The sequence below is a fragment of the Chiloscyllium plagiosum genome, unplaced genomic scaffold, assembly GCF_037043375.1.
Source record: "Chiloscyllium plagiosum isolate Xiang-an unplaced genomic scaffold, Cpla_swu_hap1 HiC_scaffold_38, whole genome shotgun sequence".
Lineage (NCBI taxonomy): Eukaryota > Metazoa > Chordata > Chondrichthyes > Orectolobiformes > Hemiscylliidae > Chiloscyllium > Chiloscyllium plagiosum.
The window spans coordinates 82,212,094-82,224,103 of record NW_028270176.1 but is presented as its reverse complement, the minus strand read 5'-3'; the positions used below and the strand labels follow the sequence as shown (position 1 = coordinate 82,224,103).

The following is a 12,010-nucleotide window of genomic DNA, read 5'->3' as shown; positions in this document are numbered from 1 at the left end:
ACCCCTGGTCCCTTTGTGGTGCAGCTTTCTATGGTTTCCACCATTTAAATAGTACTTTGTTCTTTTATTATCTCCTCCAAAATGAGCAACTTCCCATTTTCCCAAGTTACACACCATCTGGCAACTTGTTGCCCCCTTCTCCTGTACACCTCTCTCTTTTCATAATTCTCTTAGACCTTTACAGTTATGCCTTTTCTAGGAGATATTCCCTCTTCCCATTCTTCCAAACATTTACTGGGAGCCCTGGGCAGTGGGAAGCAGACAGAGTTGCTATCTTTTTTGGGATACGCTTTGGAGTGATTGGGAGGATCTTCCTACCCATTGGTCAGGATGGAGACAACTTGCCCATCGTTAGGCATTAGCCTTTCACACCCAAGTCTTATTGATGAGGCAGAGCGGCAGCACGGAAAGAAAGAAAAGAAAGTAATTCTTGTTCCCCATATCTCACTGACGCTTGGATCATTTTCTCCAACGTGTCAAAGAACTGCTGTGTTCAGTCACATGAGATCTCAAGTTGGAATCTCCTAGAAACCCACAGATTTCCCCCTGAGTTGACTGCTGATGTCCTCAAGGGTAATATGTACAGTCATCCTGGGCCACGAGGAGGGGATGGTGTGGGTTTATAACTTGAACTGGTAGTGACAGATTTTATAAACTTGTATTACAGGATATTACAGGTGGACATTCAGATGGTAATCTCAGTAAATATTCTGCCAAACTCTAATTGAATTACTCAGTATATCAGGACCTGGATATTCGCATTGTGTGTGAGTGAGTGTTGTGTTCCAGATCAATCCCATTTGCTGCTTAAAAATTCTCCTTTGAATCATCGCATTCTCGCAAAAGGTCTCCCCAAACCTTCAATGTGTCAGGTAATCCTTTTATGATGATGTGCTGAGTGTAAGGTTTATTATTCGAATGTGTAATTTTTGTATAAGGATGTCTCAGAGAGGGAGCTGAATATTCTTAAAGGGGAGAATAACCATTTTGAGGGGAGGCTGTTGTTTATTGGTATCAATGACATAGGAATAGAAGAGTTCACATTGTTGGATCATTGGAATCTCTTGTGGGGTAGAATTGACATCCATCAGAAGGATGGATTGTACCTGCACTGGAAGGGAACAGTTGCTAGTGCTATTCAGGAGGCATTAAACCAGTGAAGGAATGTGGGTAAACCCAGAGAGAGAGTGAGGAAGAGCTAAGTCTGACGCTGGTACAGTTCAGACGTCAAACGGTCAAGGCAGACAAGGGCAAGGCACAGAATGAGCAGTTACACTGCATTTATTTCAATGCAGGAGGCCCGATAGGTCGGGCAGAGGAGCTCAGGGTATGGTTTTGAACATCGCACTGGGATATTATAGCAATTACAGAGGCATGACTTAATGATGGATAGGACCAGCAGCTTAATGTTCCAGTGTATAGATGCTATCGCAAAGATAGAAAGGGGGCAACAGAGCAAGGGGAGAGATATTTTTGATTAGGGATAACATTACAGCTGGGATTCAAGAGGGTATTCCTGGGAGTACATCCAGGCAGGTGATACAGGTGGAACTGAGAAATAAGAAAGGGATGATCTCCTTATTGGGATGGTACTATTGACCCCCCCTTCCCCAATAGTCAGCAGGGAGTTGAGAAGCAAATTTACTAAGAGATGACTTCTCTGTAAGAATAGTATGGTTGTGTACAAGACTTGACCTTCTTTGTTATTCATTCACAGGATGAGGGTGTCACTGGCTGGGCCCAAAGGGCAGTAAAGAGTCAACCACATTGCTGTGGGTCTGGAGTCACATGTAGGCCAGATCAGGTAAGGATGGCAGATTCCTTCCCTGAAGGATATTAGCGAATCTGATGAGATTTTTTTTCGCAATAATCAACAATGGATTCATGGTCTTTAATAGATTCTTACTTCCAAATTTTTATTGAATTCATATTCCACTCTCTGCCGTGATGGGATCCAAACCCTGGGCCCCAGAATGTTATCTGGGTGACTGGATTATCCATCTAGTGATAATCTCACTAGGCCATTTGGCAGGGTGAGTGACTGAGGTATCCGTGGGGCAGCACATCACCACCAAAGATCCCATGGTCTCTGCGGAAAATAGAAAGGGCTGGGGAGGGAGATATATCCCTGGTGGTGGGGTCTGACTGTAGGTAGCGGACATAGCAGAGGTTAATGGAGATTAGTGGGTGGCAGGTGAGGACTGGGGGGTTATATTCTTATTGTGGTTGGAGGGGTGGGGGGAAGGCGGAGGTACAGGAAGTGGAGGATATGCGTTGGAGCGCATTGTTAATCACGTGGAAGGGAAATGTGGTCCTTGAAATAGGAAACCTTTCTGGGATGTCCTGGAGTGGAACTGCTTCTCCTGGGAACAGATATGGCAGAGGCGGAGGAATTGGGAGCACAGGATCACGTTTTTATAGTAATATACTCGAGGGAAATCAGGAGAGCAAAAAGGGGACTTGAAATATCTCTAGGAAATAGTTTAAGGAGAATCCAAAGAGATTCTACAAATACATTAAGGATAAAATAATAACCAGACAGAGAATATGATCCCTTAAAGATCAACAAGGCCATCTATGGAACAACAAGAGGTGGGAGAAATACTATGCTATTCTATTCTAGAGAGTTTGGAGAAATAAATAGTGATCACTGGAAAAGTGTCTATATTACAGAGGTGGAAGTACTGGATGTCTTAAACAGTAGCAAGGTGGATAAATCCCTGGGACCTGATCAGGTGTATCCCAGAAATATGTGGAAAGCTAGGAAGGTGATGGCAGTGCCCCTCCCTGAAGTATTTATATCATTGTTTGTGACAGATGAGATGCTGGAAGATGGGTGCCATTATTTTAAAAAAGTGGTAAGGAAAGGCTAGGGAACAAGAGAACAGTCCACCTAACGTCAGTGGTAGGTAAGTTGTTGGAAGGGATTCTGAGGGACAGGATTTACATGTATTTGGAAAGACGAGGATTGATTAGGGATAGCTAACATGGCTTTATGTGTGGGAAATTCTCTCTCTCTAACTTGATTGAGTTTTTTTGAAGATGTGACAAAGATGATTGATGAAGGCAGACTGTGGACGTTGTCTATATGGACACTGAACAATGTTCCACAAAGCAGACTGGTTAGCAAGGTTAGATAACAACATGAAATGGCAGGAGAACGAGCCATTTGGATACAAAACTGGCTTGAAGGTAGGAGGCAGAGGGTGGTGATGGAGGGTTGCTTTGCGGACTGGAGGCCTGTGAGCAGCATTGTCCTGCAGGAATGGATATTGGGTCCTTAAATAAATGACTTGGATGTGAATATGAGATATGGCCAGTGGGTTTACAGAAGACACCAAAATTGGAGGTGTAGTGGACAATGAAGAAGTGGACAAGTTCAGAATGCAACAGTATCTTGACCAGATGGGCCATTGGAGCGAGGAATGGCAGACTGGGTTCAATTTTGACAAATGTAAGCTGTTGGATTTTGGAAAGGCAAATCAGAGCAGGACTTGTACACTTAATGGTAAAGTCCTTGGGAATGTTGCTGAACATAGAGACCATGGAGTGCAGGTTCATTGTTCCTTGAAAGGAGAGTCGCAGGTAGGCAGACTAGTGAAGATGGGGTTTGGTATGCTTATATTTATTGGTCAATGCATTGAGTACAGAAGCTGGGACGTCGAATTGTGGTTGGACAGGACATGGATTAAGCCATTTCAGGAATTCTGTTTTAAGTTCGAAATTCCCTGTTCTGGAAAGGATGTTGTGAATCTTGAAAGAGTTCAGACAAGATTTACAAAGACTTTGCTAGGGTTGGAGGATTTGGACTACAGGGAGAGGCTGAATAGGCCAGAGTTAATTTCCCTGGAGAGTCAAAGACTGGGAGGTGACTTCATGGAGATTTACAAAATCATGAAGGGCATGGATAAGGTGAACAGCCAGGGTCCTTTCCCCCCAGTTAGGTGGGATCAAAATAAGATCACATGGGCTTAGGTTGAGAGGGCAAAGATTAAAAACGGATCTAAGGGGCAAAGCTTTTAAGCTGTGTGTGGTGCATGTGTGGAATGAGCTGCCAAATGAAATAGTGGAAGCCGATACAATTACAACATTTGAAAGGCATCCGATTGGGTACATGAATAGGAAGAGTTTCCAATGATACGGACCAATAGCTGGCAAATGGGGCTCCATTTGTTGAGGATTCCTATTTGGCATGGACAAATTGGACCAAAGGTCTGTTTCTGTGCTGTACATCTCTATGACACTAATAAATTAAAATAAGATGTGTTCCTCTTTTGTGGAGAGCTAGCAGAAGCACAGATAATTGTCCTTGAAGCTGAGAAGGTTAAGCAGTGATTTTGACCAAGTGCAAATTTGTTTCTAGGATATCTAATCTGCAGAGAGAGTGGAAATGTTAACAATGTCACAATTGTAGTAACTATTTTCAGGTAATTGGCAAATAATGTGAACATTATTTTATTCAGTAAGTTCTGAGTATCTGGGACAGTCTGAATGGCAGCTGGACACAGACTCAGCAGTTATTCATAAACAGATATGGAATTTTACTTTTTAAGGGAAGATTTGCGGGGCTATGGGCAAATGGGAAGGGAATTGGGACAGATTTGCAGCATCTCCAGAGGGAGAGAGTACATCCCAAATGGGCTGAATAGCCCCAACCCCTGTGCTCTGTGATACTGCCCCATTGACTGTGAATATTGAAGCTCATCCCAGGGCAGAGAGAGGGAGGATCCCACCACTCACCTCACAATGGGCCCCGATGATTGATGTCAGCACAGGCCAATAGGGGGCAGAGGGCCGTATTGGAGGACCAGGTCGTACCAGTTTGTCTTCCAACCAATCGGAGTGAATGAGGGCATCCTCAAGGCTGGAACGAAAGAAAGGCACATATCGCAGAGATTTGAGAAACTGGAGGACATGAGATAGGGAGCATTCTGTGGCTGGTGAGGAATTATATAAATAAGGAAGAGTTGTGAGGCTGGATGAAGTGGCAGTGAACGGGAGAGTTGAGGATGGAGGAATTTAGAGTTAGTGAGGATTAGAGTCATAATGTTATACAGCAAGGAAACAGGCCCTGTGGTCCAACCAGTCCATGCCAACCATAATTGCAAACTGAACTAATTGTACCTGCCTCCGCTTAGTCCACATCCATCCAAATGTTTCCTATTTATGCACTTATCTGAATGTCTTTTAAATATTGTAATTGTATTCACAGCTACCACTTCCTCTGGAAGTTCATTTCACACATATATTTTTTTTTTAAAAAACCCTAATGTCTTTTCTCAAATCTTTCTCGTTTCTTCTCAAAATGAATGCACCCGAGATTTGAATCCCCCTCTCCCTCGTCCATTCACCTTATCTACACTCTTTCTGATTTTATAAACCTCTACTAAGGTCACCCCTCAACCTCCTGCACTCCAGTGAAAAAAATCCCAGCCTATCCAGCCTCTCCTGAGAACACAATCCCTCCATTCATGGCAAAATGCAGGTAAATCTCTCCTAAACCTGCTCCAATTTAATAATATCCTTCCTATAACAGCACAACCAGAACTGGACAGAGTAATCCAGAAGAGGCCTCTCCAACATCCTGTACATTCTCAACATAACGTCCCAACTCCTGTACTCAAAGGTCTGAACAATGGAGGTAAGTGTGCTAAGCACCTTAACCACCCTGTCTACATGTAACACAAACTTCAAAGACGTGAACCCCTCGGTCTCTTTGTTCCCATATCACTACTCAAGGCCCTACTTTTATTGAGTATAAGTACTACCCTTGTTTTATTGTCAGGATATTTTGCATTTATTCCAATCCAAAAATCCTCTGAGTATAAAAGCAGTAGGAGTATAATTAAGAGGGAAATCAGGAGGCAAAAAAGGGACATGAGATAGCTTTGGAAAATAGGTGAAGGATAATCCAAAGGGCTTTTGTAAATACATGAGGAGCAAAAGGCTAACTAGGGAGAAAATAGAGACCCTCAAAGATCAGCAAGGCAGCCATTGTGTGGAGCTGCAGGCGATGGGCGAGATAGGAAACAAGTATTTTGCATTAGTGTTTACTGTGAAGTACATGGGACATATAGAATGTGGGGAAATAAATGGTGACATCTTGGAAAATGTCCATATTACAGAGGAGGAGAAGGTGCTCAATGAGTGGCTAAGGAGCTGGTGCAGGGGAAAAGGATTCACGTTTTTTGGATCATTGTGATCTCCTCTGGAGTACAGTTGACCTGCATAAGAAGGATGGATTATACCTGAATTGAAAGGTGTCTAATATCTAGGCAGAGAGACTTGCTGGTGATACTCGGGAGGCATTAAACCAGTGAGGGAGTGGGTGTAAACCCAAGAAGATAGTGAGGAAAGAGATATGTCTGAGGCTGGTACAGTTCAGAAGTCAAATAGTCAAGGCAGGCAAGGGCAAGGCACAGAATGAAGTCGGACTGAGCAGTTGCACTGTATTTACTTCAATAGAAGAGGCCTGACAGGGAAGGCAGAGGAGCTCAGGGTATGGTTTTGAACATGGCACTGGGATATTATAGCAATTACAGAGGCATCACTCAGGGATGGATAGGACTGGCAGCTTAATGTTCCAGGGTATAGATGCTATAGGAAGAATAGAAAGGGGGACAAGAGAGGAAGGGGAATGGCATTTTTGATTCGGGATAACATTATGTTTTTGCTTAGGGAGGATATTCCTGGGAGTACGCCCAGTGAAGTTATTTAGGTGGAACTGGGAAATAAGAAAGGGATAATCACCTTATTGGGGATTTCTGCATGGATTTCGTCCGGGTGCTCTGGTTTCCTCCCACAGTCCAAAGATGTGCAGGTTGGGTGGATTGTCCAGACTGAATTGCCCATAATGTTCAGGGATGTGTAGGTTGGCTGGCCCTGAGAAATGCAATGTTATAGGAGGAGGTTAGGAGGCTTTGCAGATCAGTATTAATATGATGGGCTGAATGGCCTGCTTCCACACTGTTGGGAGTCTCTGATAATTCTACTAGTTTTAAAGTAGTTACAGAAAATAATATACCAGATCTAAAAGTTAAGGTTCTGAATTGGACAAAGGCCAATTTTGATGGCACAAGGCAAAAACTTTCATCTGGCCCCTCAAGCCTGCTCTGCCATTCAATAAGATCAGGGCTGAGCTTCTCATGGCCTCCGCTACACTTTCCTGATCTCTCACCATAACCTTTAATTCCTTTCCTGTTCACAAATCTACATTTTGCCTTGAAGGCATTCAAGTTGATAATGTCAAATGCTGCCCTCGGCAGGGAATTCCACAGATTCACAACCCTTTAGCTGAAGAACCTCCTCCTGAGCTCAGTTCTAAATCTGCTCTCCCTTATTTTGAGGTAATGCTCTGTAGTTTGACCCACCCCCAGTGGAAATAGCCTCCCTGCTTCTGTCTTATCTACTCCCTTCATAATTTTATTGTTTCCTAAGGTGGGCAGCCGGGGTTCTTTTTCCTGAGGTTAAGTGGGTCCAAAACTAGAGCACATGGTTAAGAGGGCAACGATTTAAAAGGAATCTAAGGGCAATGTTTTCAAGCTGAGTGTGGTGTGTGTATGGAATGAGCTGCCAGATGAAGTAGTGGAGGCTGATAAAATCACAACATTTAAAAGGCATCCGATTGGGTACGTGAACAGTAAGGGTTTGATGGATACAGGCCAATAGCTGGCAAATGGGACTCCAGTAGTTTAGGATTCCTAGTTAGTATGGATGAATTGGACCGAAGTTCTGTTTCTGTGCTGTACATGTCTATGACGTTAATAAACTAAGATGTGTTCCTCTTTTGTGGAGAGCAAGCTGAAGCACAGATAATTGTCCTTGGAGCTGAGAAGGTGAAGCAGTGATTTTTGGCCTGGTGCAGATTTGGTTCCAAGATATTGAATTTGCGGAGAGAGAGGAATTGTTAACACTGTCGCAACGTTTAGTAACTACTTTCAAGTAATTGGCAAATAATACAAAGTGAAAATGTGAATATTATTGTCTTCAGTAAGTTCTGAGCATCTGGAACAGTCTGAACGACACAGATTCAGTAGGTATTCTGAAACAGACTTGGAATTTTAATTTTTAAAGAAAGATTTGGGTGGATGTGGGCAAATAGGAGGGGAATTGGGACAGGTTTGCAGCATCTCCAGAGGGAGAGAGTACAGACCCTGTGCTCTCTGATACTGCCCCATTCACTGTGAATGATGAAGCTCATCCCAGGGCAGAGAGAGGGATGAGCCCTCCACTCTCATCACAATGGGGCCCGGCTGATTGACGGCAGTTCCAGACCAATGGGAGGAGAGTCTGTGTGGTCCTACAGCCAATGGGAGTGAATTAGGGGTGTGGCCAGCAAGATGACACATGTCCATGAGCTGTGCAGGTGCAGTGTCACTGTTTGGGGTTGGGAGAGACAGCAGAGACTGGGACAGAGGCTGTTGGACCTGAATTACAAACTCCCGGTAAATTAAAGCCAAAAGAACCGCGGAAGATGTCAATCAGAAACAACAACCAGGAGATTCTGGAAAAGCTCAGCAGGTCTGGCAGCATCTGTGAAGAGCAATCAGAGTTAATGTTTCAGATCCGGTGCCCCTTCCTCCGAACTGATACTGAGAGAAAAAATGTTGGTTTATATGCAGAGGGTAGGGTTTAGGGGAGGATGTAAGGAGTAAAGGAAAGGTGGGCATAAAGCGAGAAGAAGGGTTGGATAAAGGAGTCGATAACGATCTGGCTGGGGGAGGGCGACTAGCTATTAATGGAGACTGTTAGTGGCTAACCTTAGGTAGTGTGTAATGACAGGCTGTGAGAACAAGGCCTGGTGTGTGGGGTCGGGGACTAGGACATGGGATTGCTAAACTATGGTTAGTCAGTAACTGTCTCCGTTGTAAGCTGTTCCCCACATACATCACTCTATGATCAGAGCTGAAGATGGGTGGCATGGTGGCACAGTGATTAGCACTGCTGCCTCACGGTGCCAGAGACCCGGGTTCTATTCCCGCCTCAGGCAACTGTCTGTGTGGAGTTTGCACATTCTCCCCGTATCTGCGTGGGTTCTCTCCCACAGTCCAAAAATGTGCGGGTTAGGTGAATTGGCCATGCTAAATTGCCGTAGTGTTAGATGTAGGGGAATGGTTCTGTGTGGGTTGCTCTTTAGACGGTTTGTCTAAGTAATCTAATCTAAACAATACCTCTTCAATATCCTTCCTAACCCCCTCTGAACTCCTGAATGATGTATCTTAAAGTTGTTCTCTTTAATCAACGTTTCCAGCATTCGTGAAACACTTTAGGAGAATTGTCAGTGTGAAAGGCTCCATACAATGCAGGAAGTTGTTGTGAATGTCTGACATTAGGAGAAACAGGAATGAACCCTCTCTCTTTTCCCTGATGAACAGCAGCAAAAGCAGGACGCACTGAGCATGCTCCAGCCCACAATGGGCCTCTGATGATTGATCTCAGCGCAGGACCAATAAGATGGATGGATCTGGAGGAACAGGAGTGCCGGTTGGTCCTCCAACCAATCTGAGTGAATGAGGGGCGTGGCTATACTCAACCACGTGATAAGCTTCACCGGCAGCACAGTGTTGTTGGGACCAAGCCATTGGAAATGTGTGAAGGTGCAGGGCACGGTTAAGGAAAGCCCTATTGACCAGGAAGGGAAGGAAATTTTAATGGAATGGGCTGAGACATTTTACAGAACTTAGTGTACATCGGAAATCACAAATTTGAAAATCCCAGGCCCGTGTTTGTGGCAAACCAAAAAATGGTGAAAGGTGTGAGTGATTACCGCCATCTTTATTGGGGGCAGTGATGCACGGGACACGTGTGTGGCCGTCGACTTTGTGAGGGGCAAGCTGCAGGGGGACGCATGCACAGCCTTCCCTGGCAGGGAGTGATAGGGCAGGATTTACACAGTGTCAGAGTCAGGATGTTTTCAATGTCAAAGTGTAATGCTGGAAAAGCAAAGCAGGTCAGGCAGCAGCCGATCGGTGGGAAGGAAGATGGACATGTAGGCCAGTGCTGAGTTGGAAGGCTGGATCTGGGATAAGGTGGGGGGAGTGGAAATGAGGAAACTGGTGAAATCCACATTGACCCCATGTGGTTGGAGGATCTGAACACAGAAGATGAGGCGTTCTTCGTCCAGGCATCAGATGCCTGGCATTTGGCGGTGGAGGCGGCCCAGGACCTGCATGTCCTTGGTGAAGCAGAAAGGGGAGTTACAGTATTTGGACACAGGGTGTTTGGCTTGTTTAGTGTTTTAATGTGCTGCTATCTAAATGGACTAAATTTTCCACAGTACCTTTGCCAGTGAATAATTCTTTTTTTCAACAAGAGTGCATTTTCCTTCCATTTCTGACCATCAAATTCTGTAACATTTTCATTCCCTGTAATGCATTTAGCACTCCCTGAAATATCAACTATGTGTTTCTCTCTCCACAGACGCCAGTGATTAATGGTAAAGCCCCATTGCCTGTGGAGAGGGTGATGTTTTACTTAATTGTACAGATGCAGTTCGTGTGGTGAAGGTGCTCCCACAATGTTACAGATTATTCACTCAGCGACAGTGAAGAGCTGACAATGTGTGTGCAAATCAACAACAGTTTGTATTTTTATCATTTTTATAATTTCACAGAAATTGAGAATTTCTGACATAAGGCCACAGATGGGGATATTAGGTCAGGTGATCAAAAGTATTGCCAAATAAGCAGGTTTTCAGGAATACCTTTAAGGTGAAAGCAGGTCTGAGAGGGTCAGGGTGCGAATTCCAGACAGTGTTGCCTTGACCATGCCGAAACAGCCAGACCGGTGAAGCAATGAATACATGCATCTTTGGGAGACTGAAAGAAAATGAGTTGTCGAGGTCTCACGGATTGTGTGGTGCAGGGAGACAGGGATATTCACAGCCAGGATTTACATCAAGGGAGAGAATTTTAAATTGCTTGTAAATTGGAGCCTTTTGATGAATCAACAAGTTTGGTACAAGTGAGCACTTGGGCAGTCGGGTTTTAGATATTCTTGAGATTATATGTAAGTTGAATGTGGGAGGCTGGCCAGGAGTGTGTTTGGATAACGAAGTCTGGAGATAACACAAGGATGGATGAATATTTCAATAAATGAGCCGAGACGAGGGTGGAGTTGGGTGATGTCACTGATATAGAAATAGCAGTTTTGGAGTCTGGCTCCTCCTCATCACTCCCCCTCACCAATTCACAAATACTGTTCCTTGCTCTTGTGAATTTTCTGGTTATGTCCTTCTCTCCAATTCTGCTAAGAACTAATATTTGACCTCAAGGTTGTTGGAAAATCCTGCCCCATCTCCACTCTCCCTTTCCTTTCTGAATTCCTCATATGTGGTGTCTATCTTTGTTCCCTCCTGTATCTCCCCTATATACTGCCAGGAGGTGACATCGTATTGGTTTCACATGTACACTGACAATGCCCAGCTCTCTCTCCCCATCATCCCTCTCCATTGCTCCACTGTTACTCATTCATCAAACTGCTTACCACATGCCTACAACTCGATTGGCTGCAATTTCCTCCAATGAAACACTGCAATGATTAAACCTATTTCAGTTGCTATTACAAATTCCTTTCCCTTACTGCTGAGCCCCTCCCTCTCACTGGGAAATGCCTGAGGCAGAACTACACTCTTCACAATATTGCTCTCATATTCTGACCCCAAGGTGATCTTCTGAACAGACATCTACACAATCACAAACACCAGGAATTCCAATCTCGAAAATGTTGCATTTCTCCACCTCACCCCAGCTCCATTGCTACTGAAACCCCTTACCCATGTCTGTGTTGCATTAAAGTTGACGAATCTAAAACAGAACTCTTGATTCTGCAACTGACCCAGAATCTGGTTCTTGGTTCCCTCATGATGGGACACATCCTCTCAGTATTTACCCTGTCGTACTCCTTAATAAGCCGCTATGTTTCAAAAAGATCCCCTCTCATTCTCCGCCAAATCCAGTGAGTCGAGTCCCAACTTCTTCAGCCTTTTCTTAAAAGAGAGTCCCTGCAAACC

At 44.4% G+C, this 12,010-nt stretch overlaps 1 long non-coding RNA gene across 1 annotated transcript; it reads left to right on the top strand.

The window, feature by feature from the left end:
- The first annotated feature begins 664 nt into the window (after window positions 1-664).
- On the top strand, window positions 665-5,634 carry LOC148139712 (uncharacterized). Its single transcript, XR_015753559.1, has 3 exons — window positions 665-771; window positions 1,718-1,804; window positions 5,537-5,634. It is a non-coding gene; the product is annotated as an uncharacterized LOC148139712 (long non-coding RNA).
- The last annotated feature ends 6,376 nt before the right edge of the window (window positions 5,635-12,010 follow it).